The sequence below is a fragment of the Mus musculus genome, chromosome 5, assembly GCF_000001635.26.
Source record: "Mus musculus strain C57BL/6J chromosome 5, GRCm38.p6 C57BL/6J".
NCBI classification, from domain to species: domain Eukaryota; kingdom Metazoa; phylum Chordata; class Mammalia; order Rodentia; family Muridae; genus Mus; species Mus musculus.
Window position 1 is genome coordinate 127,168,594 of NC_000071.6, and position 16,379 is coordinate 127,184,972.

The following is a 16,379-nucleotide window of genomic DNA, read 5'->3' on the forward strand; positions in this document are numbered from 1 at the left end:
GTTAAGAGCAGCCCAAGAGAAACATGGCAAATTATATAATGGGATTATTGGCTGGGAAATAGACATAATAGCATAGAGGGTAGATGTCTTAGTTAGGGTTTTACTGCTGTGAACAGACACCATGACCAAGGCAAGTCTTATAAAAAAACAACATTTAATTGGGGCTGGCTTACAGGTTCAGAGGTTCAGTCCATTATCATCAAGGTGGGAGCATGGCAGTATTCAGGCAGGCATGGTGCAGGAGGAGCTGAGAGTTCTATGTCTTCATCCAAAGGCTGCTAGTGGAAGACTGACTTCCAGGCAACTAGGGTGAGGATCTTATACCCACACCCACAGTGACACACCCATTCCAACTAGGTCACACCCATTCCAACAAGGCCACACCTTCAGATGGTGCCACTCCCTGGTCCAAGGATATACAAGCCATCACAGTAGATAACTGTCCAGGTCTTGTGCTGATTAAGGCTTATTCTACATACAAAGGTTTTGTGTGTGTGTGTGTGTGTGTGTGTGTGTGTGTGTGTGTGTGTGTGTGTGTGTGTTTTATTCACCAACTAAATGGTTAAAGGTGGGGTAGAAACCCCAGATTGGGATTAAATTTTTCTACAACAGCAATAAGTAGCAAGTTATCCTGTTGGCCAGACACAGAGACAGGGATGCAGATGCCATTTGCAAATGAGTGGTCACAGCTCAGGGCAGGCCTCTAATGAGATATTTCTGAAGCAAAGCTAAAGGAATTGATTTAATCTTTGAGAAGATTGGATTTATGTCTCCAACACATGGAGAAAAGATTTATAAACATTCCCTTTCTGAAAGCAATATTATTTGGATGGCTAATCCTGGTTGTCAACTTGACATACCTGGGAAGAGGAGCCCTTGGCTGAGAGATTACCTTCATCAGATTGGCCTATGGCCACATCTATGGGGCATTTTATTGACTAGTAATTGATGCACGAGGCCCCACTTCACTCTGGGAAGTGCCACCCTGGGCAGGTGGTCCTGGGTGATATAGGAAATCAGGCTGAACAAGCCATGAGGAGGAGTCAGTAAGTATCATTCCTTCATGGTCTCCATTTCAGATCCTGACTTCAAGTTCCTGCCTTGAGTTCCTGCCCTAACATTCCTCAGTGATGGACTGTGAGCTGTAGTATGTTAGCATATGTTAAAGGCAGAAGGTTCTCCAGAAAGTGTCTGTGAAGGCCATCATCACTGATGAAGTGGGACTGTTTGGTGACACTGCTGTTGGATCACCCCTTGCCATGTAAACACATCACCACTGTTCCTGTTTGTAAACCCAAGAAATGCATCAATTTGCCAAGTTGGACTTAGGTTGACATTAGACATCTCTTCTCCTTAGGGGAACCAAAGAACATTTACTTTACAATTTCACTTGCATGAGCAACCAACTGTTGGTCACTGGCTTGTCTACCCTCATTGCAGCTTCATGGTGCAAGGAATTGGGCTAGTGGAGAATCTAGACAACCAGGACATTTTAAATGACTATAAGATGAATTAAAAGGTGAACTACCATTAGCCTCAGCACCACAGAATCCCTTGGTGGCCAGTGTGTGTGGGTTTCACGAGTTTGGAGCTCAGGGGATCAGGACAGTCAGTCACTCAATTCCCCTTCCACCCTGGAGTCTCAACTTCAAAGTTCTGTGCTAGGTCTTGACTCCATAGAACCTGTGTTATACAGCTTTCCACCATTACGATAAACACCAGAGAGAAATGATTTATAAAAGGTTTCTTTGGGCATAAAGCTTAGAGGTTGTAAATCCATGGCCAAGAGGGACTGTTATTTTAGGATCTGCGGAGAAACAACTCAAGGCTAGTATGTGTGTGTCCCAGAATGAGCTTTTAGGCTTACTGGGGCAAAGTATTTCCCCTGGGTATGGCCACACTGACCACTGACCATCCTGGGGCAGAGGTTTCTATGGTAACCTATAGAATGTTTGGCACTGTAGTCATGGCAACATGATAAGAGCAACATGGAGATAGACCAATGGGAATGATGATGTAAGTGTTAATAGTCACAAGTAGGAAATGGAAAGAGAAGGCACATATTCTCCACTGGGGATCCAGCCATCATTCCCTCTTGTCTGTGGGCCACATGTGATCTTGGGAACTGCTAAGATATGTTGAAGGGAGGTTAACTAAAGAGTGTCTGTGAGGTCATCATCCCTGATGGAGTGGGAATTCCTGGTGATACTACAGTTTGGGGGCCATCCCTGGTCCTATAAACCTACCACCACTCTTCTTGTAACCACTCCAATAAATGCATCAATTTTCCAAGTTGGACTTTAACTGGCATTTCTTAGGTCTATTGTTGATACAATATCTTTAACAAATAGACCTCAGTGACTTAAGATCTCTCACTGTACTCCAACGTTTTAAAGTCTTGTTACCTCCTAATAGTAATCAAGGGGCCTTTGGGTGACACACTCAACCCAAATTATAGTAATAGTATCTCTCTGGTGACCATAGGTTCCATTCATGGGATAAACAGCAAGCATAGCCTGATACCAGTGTGTTGAAGAAGCCCCAGTGGAGATATTCATTGTTGAGTGACACTCCTCCTAGGGTAGGGGGAATGTGAACAAGCATCCATTTTCCCCACATAGGAAACTGACAACAGATGAAAGTAAAAACACCAAAGTCCAATGTGTCTTGTTGGAGCTACTTTCAGGAATATGGGTGAGGGGTTACATATGGAAGCCAAAATGACTCAAAGACAGCTGCATCAATAAAGCCCTAACCTGGGTGACAGCTCACAGAACCTCATAGGCAGCTGAATAGGTTGAGAGTATCCTTTCCAAGTGGCTCAGCAGATCTAAAGCCTTTCCTTAGGCACCTTAGGTGGTCTGAACGATTCTCAGCAGTCCTTACTTCCTATATATGCTTGTGAAGGGAGGGGCCTAGCAAATCTGTTCAGTTTTAGGGACTTCCTGGAACTTTTGAGTAGTTTACTTCCTGGATGGATTGTTTCAGCTCAGAAGGATTGCTACACAATAGCCACCATCACAGAAACTCCCTTACCTGCTTATCACTTGAGTCTCAAGGGTGATCGCTGTGGCCAGCAGTTTAGAGACTTACTATAACCTACTTATAAAGACAAACCTTCAGAAGGACAGAAGCCACCATTGCTCTAAGAGTTGGCTCTGAATAACAATGAACATACAGGCAGCCGCCTTTTCTAGGACCCTGGCTGGCTGCACAAAGGATGTAGGCTCTATGCTCATAAAGGAGTCTTTGCAGCCTGCACAGCTGATAATTAAGTGGCCTTGTTGGAAGATTGCTGTGTTTACTGATGCGGTGGGAAGATTTGATTGAAAAATAAATAAATAAAGAAGTCAAAGAATATAAAGAATTGCCTTTAAGTCTACTTTGATGTCAAAAAAAAAATCTTAAAAACATGCTGCTAAAATAAGATGCACAATTCAAGCCAGTGTTATCCAAACGTGGCTGAGCTTCACAGCACCCGAAAGGTGCTTTTGTGAGATGGCTAATGCTTATGCATGTATATTGTTGAATTTTTAGGTATGTAAATCTGGGCTTAAGGCAGATGGAGGCTGTTTACTGAACAATACATGGAGAGGCTGTAATACCCTTAGAGCTGAGAGATCCAGACATGGCCAGGATGCAACCATGCCCAGAGCCAAAGAAAAAAAGCTTAGTCACCAACTAAGACTGAGCCAACAACAAACAAAAACAATACAGATACATCTGCCTCTTCAAAGCAAAGGGTAATCATGAAGTCTGCAATTAACTCCTTGTTTTCTGTAAGCAATGCAGCTACATAATTATCACTCAGTGAACCCTAGATGTTAAAGACAGAGTAGATCAAATTAGTGCAAGCTATCTTGATAGGATAAGCCAGCAAGGCCACTAAAACGTTAGTTTAGCTCAGGAATGACCGGGTTCACTTGTCTGGTTGTCCATGTGTCCGTGTGACATCCACTGGCTGCCTACATCTGAGAAATTGTCTTCTTCTGTGTCTGAGCCAATTTATCATGTGTGGAGTGAATTTAGAATTATCTGGGAGACACTCTTCTGGATGTGTCTGTGAGGATGTTTCCAGAGATATTTAACTGAGTATAGGAAAAGCCACTTGAATGTGGGTGACACCATGTCACTGGAATGAATAAAAAGAAGACAGTGATCTAAGTACCAGCATCCATCTCTCTCAGCTTCTTAACTATGGGTGCAACATGAATAGACCCTTCATGCTCCTAGAACCCTGACGGATTTTATACATGAACTGTGCACCTGAATAACACCCCCCTTCCTTAAATTGCTTTGTCCGGCTTTTTGTCATAGCAATAGGAGAAGTCACTCTTTAGGATGGCATAAGTGAGGCATTTGGATGTATAAATGAACATCATTAAGAACCTACATGATATTAGAATTCAGACTCATGGCTTCTGTTACCACCAGCCCAGAACAATCAAGACTAGCCAACAACTACCAACTACCCAGAATTGATCATACATAGGCAATCTCAGAAGGCATGTGTGGTGATTTGAATACACTTGGCCCAGAGAGTGGCACTTATTAGGAGTTCTGGCCTTGTTGGAGTAGTTATGACCTAGTTGCAAGAAGTGTGTCACTGTGGGAATGGGCTTTAAGAACCTTGTCCTAGCTGTCTGGAAGCCAGTCTTCTCCTTGAGGCCTTTGGACAAAGATGTAAAACTCTCACCTCCTCCTGGATCATGCCTGCCTGGACACTGCCATGCTCCCATCTTCATGATAATGGACTAAACTTTGAACCTATAAGCCAACCCCAATTAAATGTTGTCCTTATAAGAGTTGCCTTGGTCATGATGTCTGTTCATAGCAGTAAAACCCTAACTGAGACAACATGCTACTTCTAATGAGACCACCCACAGCTTCCCAATGACAGTGACCAATCTGGATACCATAAGCCTGTCCTCTGGGTGCTATGCGACTCTCCTATGACTGTGTCAGTCTTCAGGGCTGAAGAACAAAAAGATGGTGGCTGACTTCCCTGTGGAAGTGAGCAAGATAAGCTTGGCCTCTCTTTTGAGAGGACTTCTCTCATTCTCAAGTAGTAATACTTAAGAATCTGATTGATTAATACGCATACAGGACTCCTCGGAGCTGTGTCCTGCTTTTGACCGCTCCTGTCTCTAGCACCTCCCCCAAGTTTATATCCCTCAGCAGCAGCCCCGCAGAAGTAAACATATCTGTTTTCCTCCAGAGGCAAAGAGCTGCAGTTCTGATTGAAAAAGAAAAATGGAAAAATAAAACAACCACTGCCATCAAAAAGTTAATGCCCCCAGAATATTTATTTCAAGTGAACACCCAAAAGAGAGCCCGAAGCTGTGTCTATGCTTGGTGTGTATATTACTTCCTGCAATGCCTGACCCAACAAGAAAGACACTCACAAGCCTTGCATATATATGGGAAGTTGGGGGAGGGGGTGTTTTGGTGAGGATGCATGTAAAGGGGATGAGTGCTCGGAGGCAGGGTTGGTCCGCGTCTGGTTTGATTTGATTTTCCCCAGGAATCAGCCGAGTTGAAGACATTGCTCTGCATGTACGAAAATAGATTTCCCCAAATGGATGTGTTGGCCCGAGAGATGATAAATTGTGCTGCCTCCCCTCTGTGCAAATCAGGAATGGAAATAGACGACGCAAGGCCAGAGCAATGTCATGGCAAATGAGCTTGTGCTTCTCAGGTAACATTGCTTTGGCTCCTTCGGGAGGTGGAGTGTGGGGTAGGGGTGCACCAGCTGGCTCTCAGTACAGACACAGGCTGGGGTGTCTCTATGGTTACACTGGCTACACGTGGTATTTCTCCCTAACATCTTGATGGTCATAACCTGTGCTTGGTATCGATTTTCACATTCTAACATATATCCAGTCTTTCAATTTCAGGTGAGAAAGAAAAATTAATTGAACTTGGTGTCCTCAGGAATGCCCTAGAGAGTCAAAGGAGATGGTGTCTTCCTTTTTACAAAACAGCTAAGCCCCAAATTACTCTCAGATTCTCGCACAACGTAGATGCTAAATCCATTTTGTTTTCTTTTTATATTTTTCGTGTGTGTGTGTGTTGCATATTTATGTCTTACATGTATGGGTGCATGTAGGGAGACATGTTAAAGCCCAAGGTTGACTTCAGAAGTCATCCTCCATCATTCTTCCACCATATTCACTGAGGCAGACTCTCTCAATCAAACCCAGAGCTCACCAATATGCTTCGTCTCACAAGCCATCCTGATCTGAAGATTCTCCTGCCCTTGCCTTTTGAGGTTGGAATGGCAGATAGATTGCACTGCCCACCTAGCATTTATATGGTTTTCTGGTGATGCAAACCTGTCTTCCTGCCAAGGGCCATGAAGAAGGAACAAGTGGCTTTAGAACTCATGGAATGTGGCCCACCAGTTAGCACAGCCATGATGGGTGTGCCTCGGTATGGAATGGCCCAAAGACCACGCATCCTGAAAGCTTGATGCTACTATGGAGTTCTCCTCTGCTGGCTGCCCTCACCTCCCTCTTAATCAAAGAATTTTATGAAAACTCGAAGGGGGCTCCCAGCCCTTCACGAGGCAGTATCTTTGGCACTCGCAATAATAATGCTTGATCTCTTTCAGGCATTGCTGCTGGGGCAGATTAATGATTCAATCACAACCTTAGAGAAGAACTTAGAGATGGAGATTGTCAGCTGTGACCATTACCCTTAGAATGTATTTGGAAAAATAAAATTGTTAGTGAAGCTAGGTTAAGATGTTTTTGCTGCTGGCTCTGATGTAGAAAATCTTAGGGAACATTTTGACGTTCAGAGAGGCACACTAGTTAAGCTAGGGACTTTTTATGGGCAGGGAAAAAGAACAATGGCATCACAGGATGAAGTGACTCTCACTGAGTCTGGACTGCTGCTGATTGATTTCTTATACCCATTCTTACCCTCAGCTTCCTGGTATGATTTATTAAGAATGGCTGATGAGTATATGTGCATTCTGAGGATTTAAAGTAAATATGACTGATTTCTATATAAAAGTTTAGATGTGTGACTCTTTTAAGAGTCTTAAAAGATTACTTTAAAGATCAATAATAAAATAATGAATCCCTTCCTTGTAACCAAAGATTGCTGACTGCCAGTAAAATAAACTGGCTGAGAAAACTATCTTGCTTGCTTACACTTAGTTAATCTTTAACAGGTTTCTTAGTTAAGAATGTATGAAGGCTCTTGGGAATAACTTGTTTTCTTTACCTGTACAACATAATGTTATGTCTTGTAAAGGCATTGGGGAATACACCACCTTTTCATAGTCATTCACTAGAGGAAAATTAAATTAATTAATCACGTTGTAATTTTATACTGCTTGAAAGAGTTTGCTGGGATATATAAGCTGTGAGAGGAAGAATAAAGTTATTGAAGCATTGTTCTTTCCACCCATCAACTATGTGTATATATGTACATATGTAAAGTTTATATGAAAGTATGTTGGAACATTGTTCCTTCCACCCATCAACTATGTGTATATATGTATATGTGTGCACATGTATCTGTGTATATGTATATATGCTATATGTATATTAGAATATATGTGTGTATACATGTATCTGTTTATAATGTGCATATGTATATATGGTATATGTATATAAGTATATATGTATGTGTGTATGTATGTGTATATGTATATATTCATGTATATATGTATATCTGTGTATATGTGTATATGAGAATGTGTGTATATGTTACACATATACATATGTGTGTATGTGTATATACATGCAATTGTATATATGTATATGTCTATATGTGTGTGTGCAAAGTTTGTGTGAGAATGTGTTGAAACTCTGTTCCATCTATCAAATCTGTATGTATGTATACAGGTAAAGCTTGTTGTGGTCTAGGATCCACTTCACAAAGCACAGGAACACCAAACTTAGTCGGACAGAAATGTTTTGTTGAACTAATACTGATCGATCAGGGCCATAAAAAGGTCTCAGGTGCCTAATTGTGGTACCAGTCTGTTTTCAGGGCAGGCTTTTTATAGGAAAGAACAGACTCAAAAGTTTAAAAGGCAAGGCAAGCAGTACTATATTTTGGCTTACCAGACAAAGTATTACCAACTAACCTTTAAGCTAATTGGTCCTGAGTGAAGTAAAAGGTATGGTAGATGAGTGGTGAACAGGGGAATTTCAAAACATTAATATAACAGAGCATAAGTATTATAATCCTAACTTTTTGACTTATTAACAGCATTCTTCCATATCAGCCACAAAACCCACAATGACCTCTTATGCAGGTGCAAGAGGTTCTGCCTGGTGTCAGTTCTGACTCAAGCCACACAGTTTATATTGACCTTTAACTTGATGGGTCCTCCATAAAGCTTTGTGGGATTCCTTAAGATTAACAGGACATGCAGAACAGAACAGAGCAGAGCAGAGCAGAGCAGAACAGAACAGAACAGAACAGAACAGAACAGAACAGAGCAGAGCAGAGCAGAGCAGAGCAGAGCAGAGCAACAGAACAGAACAGAACAGAACAGAACAGAACAGAACAGAACAGAGCAGAGCAGAGCAGAGCAGAGCAACAGGACAGGACAGGACAGAACAGAACAGAACAGAACAGAACAGAACAGAACAGAACAGAACAGAACAGAACAGAACAGAACAGAACAGGATAGCTATCTAATGTGTGAATATGTATGTGTTTGCCACTATGTATGTATGTATGTATGTATGTACATATGTATTTGTATATGTGAAGCTGATGGAGGTTGCCTTTGCTTCAACCATTCTGTGTGGGGTGTGTGTGTGTGTGTGTGTGTGTGTGTGTGAGTGCATGTGTTTGAACTTCCTCCCTTTTCTTCTCTCTAACCATTGGCAGCAGCCCTTGTTGGTTGCTGTCAACTCTGAAACCCGTCAGCTGTCACAGGCACTGATAACAATTGCTATCCCCATACTTCACTGCCTGCCTCAGTCTACCCTTAGGTGTGAAAGCTGGTCCTTGCCATCTTCCTTTGGAAAATGTTTTAACTGCTGATCCACCTTCCCAGCCTGCAGGTCATAAATATCTGCTCTGTTACCAGCCCAGTGCCTAGAACCATCCAAAACCCAAATGGAGAGACAGACCCCCCTCAAGATAGAGCATAGCCATAGTCACATCAACAGCACTTCTCAAAGCATTTTGGACAGATCATTGCTGGAGCCTGGTAAGCAACCCTGTTGCTCCCTGGAGACCCTGGTGTTCCCTGGAGACAGATTGTTTTGTTTTGTTTTGTTTTTACAACAGATGAAACAAAGTTCTAAGGAGCTGTTGACATCTTGACCAAAAGTAATTGAACTCAAAGACCACAGCTTGGTTTCCACTTTTTTTTCTGATTTGTTTATAGAATGGTTGAACTAGGTGCTATATCTAACAAACTCACAAATATAAAACTGTTCGCAACATGACTGGCATCCGCTCCTCTCTTCGCTGCCAAAGAAACAGTTCTTCTCTGGGGTAATATTAAGTTGAGGAGGAAACACCTCCCATCTGGAGCCTTTCCAACAAGTTTTCCAAGGGCGAGCGCCATGCTTCTGGGCATCAAGTGGTGAACTCCTCCAAGTGGTACGGCTGTGGAAGCAGACGGGCAAATCAATCAACATCTATCCACCTGCCATTAGCTGAGAATGAGTCACGTGACCTCAGGTAACTGCAAGGTGGATAAGGAATAAGTCCAGAAATAAGGGTCTATCTCAGAAAGTCTTGTTTTTTGTTAAATTGTGACAATTTCACGCTGTAAACAATGCACTCTGATTACTCTCACACCAAGGGACCTCACTACAGGTCCCTTCTCACATTCATTGTTTGTTTTGCGACTCATTGAATTTAATCAGCTATGACGGTTTACATGAGAATGGCCCCTGTTGTGGGTTATCCTCATGCTGTTTGTATTCTGATGTTAATTCTGCTTCCTAGAGAGGGAGCAGTCCATCACATACTCAAGTGGTCTCATGTGAATGTTCTCCCCATTTTAACAGGTCAACAAAGACTAGAGCCTGTGTTTGGGCAGTGGAGGGGAAAGGTAGAAATGGAGGTTCAAGAGTAGGGGGGTGAGAGAGAGAGACAGAGAGAGAGAGAGAGAGAGAGAGAGAGAGAGAGAGAGAGGATGAGAGGGGAAGGAGGAAAGACAGATGAAGAGAAAGAGGAAGCCATGATAGGCCAGAACCATGTGGCCAGGAGAAACTGCAAGTAGCAAGGGGTCTTATAGCTGGGAAATCAATTAGTATAGTGTTAGATCTGCCCAATCTAGGCTTACAATTATAATAACTGGAAATTGCTGGGGTTGGGAATTTCAGCAACAGGCCCCCATAGGCTCATATGTTTGAATACTTGGCCTTTAGTTGGTGAAACTGTTTGGGAAGGATGAAGAGGTGTGGCCTTATTGGGCAAGGTGTGCCACTGGGTTTCATAAGACTTATAGCATTCCCAGTTAACACTCTCTGCCTCCTACATACAGATCAAAAACAAGCTCTCAGCTCTTCCTGCCACCACGCATTTGCTCCACCAACTGTAAGCCCAATTAAATATTTTCTTTTATGAATTAGCCTGGTTCATCATGTTTTGTCATGGCAATAGAAAAGTAATTGAGATGCCAGGATTGTCTACATGTCAGGGTTTGGTACTGTCCTGGTGGGCTCACCATTAAGATACATACCTGAAAATAATATATGGCTTCCAACCAGAGTTCAGCAGCAGCCAACAGTTCAGTAGCAAGAGGGACTCATGAGCAGATCCCTGATCCCTGATTGGTTGTTGACCTGCCCAGTGACCTACACTCCCAGGACACACAACAGCAGCTGTTGTGAGATCATGTTTCCAAGCACTGTGTTATTCCCTGAAGATTGCATTTCAAAGCCTGTCTCCATGTCTTCTAGATCTTGTGATCTTTCTAGCTCTTATTTCATGATGTTCCATGAGCCCTAGTGTTATAAATTTATTTATTTCCTTCCTTCTGTCATGTTTAGGGCTGAGCCCTCATCTCTCACCAATTCCAAGCCCTTCAAGCAACCACGAGTCTCTGAACTAAGTGTTATTCACTGCAAAGACAAGCTTCTCTAATTAAGGGTAAAAGTGGTATTTCTCTATGGAAAGTGACATCAATATTTAGAATGTACTGGTGCTATGACAATACAGTTGAACAGTACTGAGTTCTTCCTTAGACCTAGTCCTCCCCAGCCATTTTTAAAATGAGACTCACAGTGCCAGGCATTAATTCTCTCATGTGGACTGGACCTCAAATCCAATCAGAGAGCCACTGTTTACTCCATAATAGTCAGGCCCCGAGTACACCCAAGGGCACTCCTTTTCTGGCAGTCAACAATGCGGAACATTTGTTGGTTTAGCTAGGAGAAAGTTGTAGAATTCCAAAACCATTTCCCCAAAAGAAAATCATTGCAACCCATAATATAAAAATGAGAAGATCTTATTTGCTCCTTGTTTTCTTTTTTCTTTATTTATTTCCTTCTCCCTGTCTTTTTTTCTATTGTTTTTTGGATATTGGGGAAGGATTCGAGTCAAGGTCTCATGTATCCCAAACTAGTCTCAAACTCATTAAGGATAGTCATGAGCCATCTGCAACTATCTAGTCTTTGGATTACAGGCATTCTCCCAGTTGTATGCAGTACTGGGGGGTCAGACCCAGGATCTTTAATATAACAGAGAGGCATCCTACAAACTAAGTTATGTTCCCAGCACTCTAATTTTGAAGGTGCACTGTCCTGTGACTCGTAAGATCTAGATGTTATAAAGATGGATATCAATGTGTAGAATGTAAAATAAACACTCCACCTTAAGAAGAAAGAGAAATATACCCAGAACTGAAAATAATTTCACAGAACTGGGAAGTTGCCTCAGGGGGTAAAGTGCTTGCTGCACAAGGATGAGGGCCTGAGTTCAGATCCCAAGACCCACATTAGAAACACTCAGAATCAAGCATCTGTAAACCCAGAGCTGCCTAAGGAGATGGGAAGTAGCCTGGAGTACACAGAAGAAAGCAAGACACTGACTCTCATGATTGTCCTTTCACTTCTACACGTGCATCATGGCACACACACACATATGCACATACATGCACACACATACACACATATACACACATATGCACACACACGCATACACATATACATGTGTATGCACATACACATGCACACATACACATATATATGCATATGCACACACATATCCACATACACATGTATACACATACACACATATATATGCATATGCACACATACACACATATGCATATACACATGCACACACATATACACAAATATATGCACATATACACACATACACACAGATATACACAGATACATGCATAGGCACATACACATGCACACATGCACATATACATGCATATGCACACACATACACACATGCATATACACACATACACACACATATACACAGATACATGCATAGGCACATACACATGCACATATACATGCATATGCACACACATATGTACAAACATATACACACATACACACATATACACAGATACATGCATATGCACATACACATGCATGCATATACATATACATGCATATGCACACACATGCAAATGCATATCCACACACAAACACACATATGCACATACATATGCACACACATACACATATACGCACATACACATATACACATACAGATGTTATAACTTAAATATAAACATATTTCAAAAAGAACCTTCTGTTTTTGTTTTATAAATAAAAGCAACAGACTTTGAGTTAGTCAACCTTCTGGAGTAGCTATTTATATGATCACAGACGCAAAACTGTGTCAAGAAAACAACCTGCTCAGTCTTCTGGGAAAGACGGAGCTGGTGCACACATTTGCATGGTCAGGCCCGTAATGTACATTAGCAGTCTATTAGATTACTGCCGAGCTGGTTGTCAATCATCTTTTCACCTGCAATAACTTTTTATACACAAACAGGAACTCTGATTGATCCCCATTTATTGTTGAGAAAAGATGTGTAAATTAATCTTTGTGTGATTCCCAGTCAAAGTGTAGGGCAACACAAGCTGGACGATGGAGCAGAGAGAAGGAGAGAGAGATGGAGTCTGTTTCATGTAGAAAGCCTGAGTGTGGTGTGTAAGACGTCAGAGGCCACAGGAGAGAAACATACAGTGCCCCTGGGTCACAGGTAGCTCCAATTGTCAACTTAGCCCTTCTGGAAAAAGGGAACCTTAGTTAAGAGAAATGCCTCCTGTGGGAAGCCATGTGGGGCATTTTATGGTTTGGTAATTATGTTGGGAGGATGCAGCCCATTGTGGGTGGGGCCACCTCTGGGCAGGTGGTCCTGGGTGCTATAAGAAATCAGGCTGAGAAAACCCTGGGGAGCAAGCCAGTATGCAGCATCCCTCCACGGTCTCAGCTTCAGTTTCCTCCTCCAGGCTCCTTCCTTGACTTCCTGTCAGACTTCCCTCCATGATGGCCTGTGTGACCTGAGAAGTGTGAGTCAAACAGACCTTTTCTCTCCCAAGTTGTTTTTGTCCAAGTGTTTGATCACAGCAACAGAGAAGCAAAGTAGGACATCTTGTACCTGTGAGCTGATACAATGTCTTTCCTACCCCAAATGAGATACATCTGTCTACAGCAGGCAAAAGGAAGCAGGGAATGGAGAAGCTGAAGGGGGGGGGGGAATGGGTCTCTTTGCAAAGGTCTGGTATTCTCATATAGATGCTTGGGTATCCGATTACTCCTCTGTGAGTATGAAGCAGGCGTCTGGGGTGGATTGATGGGAGTAATCAAGTCTTACTGGCATCAACAGTCCCTACTCATGTACTCCAGCAATGTCACCTCCATGCACCTCCTCTTGCATCAAGGTCAAGGTCACCCAGCTACAGCCAGTCCCCCTCTGGGGCAGTGAGGGTCATGGGTGTGTGGCACACACTCACACTTCTGCATGGAGTAATTGTAAGATGCACAGACTATGGACTCAGAGGGAACTGTCCGTCTTCACGTTCTCAGCTATGAGCCAAGCACATTTGAGAAAAACAGTTAACAGAACTGACTTAGGAAAAAAATACCTACCATTTAAAAGTTGTCCTCTGAAAAAATTGCATCTCTCTCTCTCTCCCTCTCCCTCTCCCTCTCCCTCCCCCTCACCCTCCCCCTCCCCCTCCCCCTCCCCCCTCTCTCTCTCTCTCACATACACATACACAAACACACATCTGTGTGTGTGTGCATAGACATATGCATATGTGAATTGAAATTGAATGTAATTATGGGAAATGATTGTCAACTATATAATGAGAGGTTGGCCTTCAGAGAAAACTGATTTCTTCACTATAAATGAGGTTTTTTCCTTCCCCTTTTGTCACCAGAATTTCCCTAACATGCCTCAGTTTCTTCATTTGCTAAACATCCTGAGAGAGAACGATTCATGTCCCTCTCCAAACTTCAGTAAATATTGTTGATCCGTCAGGCTCAGATATTGGGGGAAAAAGCACCTATAATTATGATTGCTTATAATATAACTAAATCTTTACTCTTTAGGTGCTGACCATATGAGCAAGGGATAAAATGAATCTACAGCCTTGTAAATTTTCCACATGGCTTATCCTGACCCCTATCAAACTGTGTCCTGCACATTCAAGACTCTGATGGTTTTTCTATAACCATTCTTCTCAAAGCTTAAGCTGAGATCTAAGGGACATCAAGTAGCTAGGATGCTCTGGTCTGCCATTAACACAGCTATTTTCCCCTTTGCTACAACAAAATAGCTAACAAAACAACTCAAGGAGGGGTTTGTTTCAGCTCATGGTTTGAAGTCACTGTCTCTGGGTGTGGGAGAGGCATGGCAGCAGGAATGTGAGGCGGCTGGTCACACTGCATCCACAGTCAGGAAGCAGAGAGAGACAGATGCTGGTGCTCAGCTCACTAACTCCTTTTTATTCTGTCCAGCACCCCTGCCCACTGACTGTTAACATAGCCCTCTGCAGAGCCCCCTCGGATTTCCCTCAGTCTGCTCAGCCTGGCTCAGGTCTGTAGCTCTTTGGAATGAGAAGCCAGTGCTGTCTTGGACTCTAAGCCAGCCTAGCCAGCTGCTGGGCATATACCCTGCCCACCTCCATCACTCCTCACTCTGCTCGCATGGCTGCTCTTTGCTCCAGCCCGTGTTCAGGCTTCTTAGAAACCCAAAGCGCCCCCACCTCTAGCTTCTCTCCTTTGTCAGCAACGCTACGGATGGCTGCCCTGTATCCCAGAACGCCTGTAAGTAGTTTCAAGAGGAAAAACCGAGTTCAAAATATTTCATAAATCCTCTTCTGGGATAATGACTAGGTGCTCAGACAATGTCTTGTCCTTTTACAGTTGCTAAGGGTAGTGACGGCTGCAGCTCTACCTGAAAATAGAATAAAGGCTGGGTTAAGCACCTGGTCCCCACCGCCATTAAATCAGTGGCCATTACTGCTGGATAAAAGTCTTTTGTGGCTCCCACTGTAATATGTCATGGGGTGAAGAGAATTTTTTTTCTTTCCAAGATAGGAAAAGAGATTGTCACAACAAAGAAATCATGACCTCTGCTCCACAAATAAGCCTGCTGATTGAAGACTGCCCACCTCCGCTTCTTCCCTGACTCTGGCTACATCAACTCCTATTGTAAGAAACAAGCATGCCCTGCTCTGTGACTACCCCTGTAGTTACAGGCAGCTGTACCCTCTGCTTTGGAAGGCATCGTCTTTATAATTTCATTCGTGTCTTTCACTAAAAAAGATTTATCATCGGTAATTTTAATTGCAAGTTTGTATGTGTGTTTGTGTGCACATGTCTTTGTGTATGCATGTGCGCGTGTGCATGAAGTACCTGTAGAGGCCAGAAGAGGGCATCAGCCACTGAAGTTACAGGTGATTGTTAGCCACCAGATGTGAGTGCTAGAACTGAACTCTGGTCCTCCATAAGAGCAGCAAGTGCCCAGCCTCTGAGCTATCTTCTCTGCTCCTACTTATTCATTTTTATAAGACAGGGGTTCACTCTGGAGCTCAGGTTGAACTCAAACTCATGATGATCCTTCTGACTCACCCCTCTTGATTGTCAAAGCCCTGAACCCAGATCTTATCCCAAAAGGGATGAGAGATGGTGTGATGGTTTTAATAGGTTTGGTCCCCATAGATTCATGGGTTTGAATGCTTGGCCATAGGGAGTGGCACTAATAGAAGATGTAACCTTGTTGGAGGAACTTCATCAAGGTATAGACGGGCTTTAAGGCTTCCAATGCTCAGCCTCCACCATCATGGAAAAGTCTCCTCCTGGCTACCTTCAGAAGACAATCTCCTCCTGCCTGCCTTTGGATCAAAATGAAAAACTCTTGGCTCCTCCAGCACCATGTCTGCCTAGATGCTGCTGTGCTTCCCACC

At 43.0% G+C, this 16,379-nt stretch overlaps 1 long non-coding RNA gene across 1 annotated transcript; it reads left to right on the plus strand.

Annotated features, from left to right (window-relative positions):
- Positions 1–1,971: 1,971 nt before the first annotated feature.
- On the plus strand, positions 1,972–15,763 carry 4930572K03Rik (RIKEN cDNA 4930572K03 gene). The gene is made up of 5 exons (NR_045371.1): positions 1,972–2,016; positions 5,525–5,698; positions 9,029–9,184; positions 9,365–9,663; positions 15,507–15,763. It is a non-coding gene; the product is annotated as an RIKEN cDNA 4930572K03 gene (long non-coding RNA).
- The last annotated feature ends 616 nt before the right edge of the window (positions 15,764–16,379 follow it).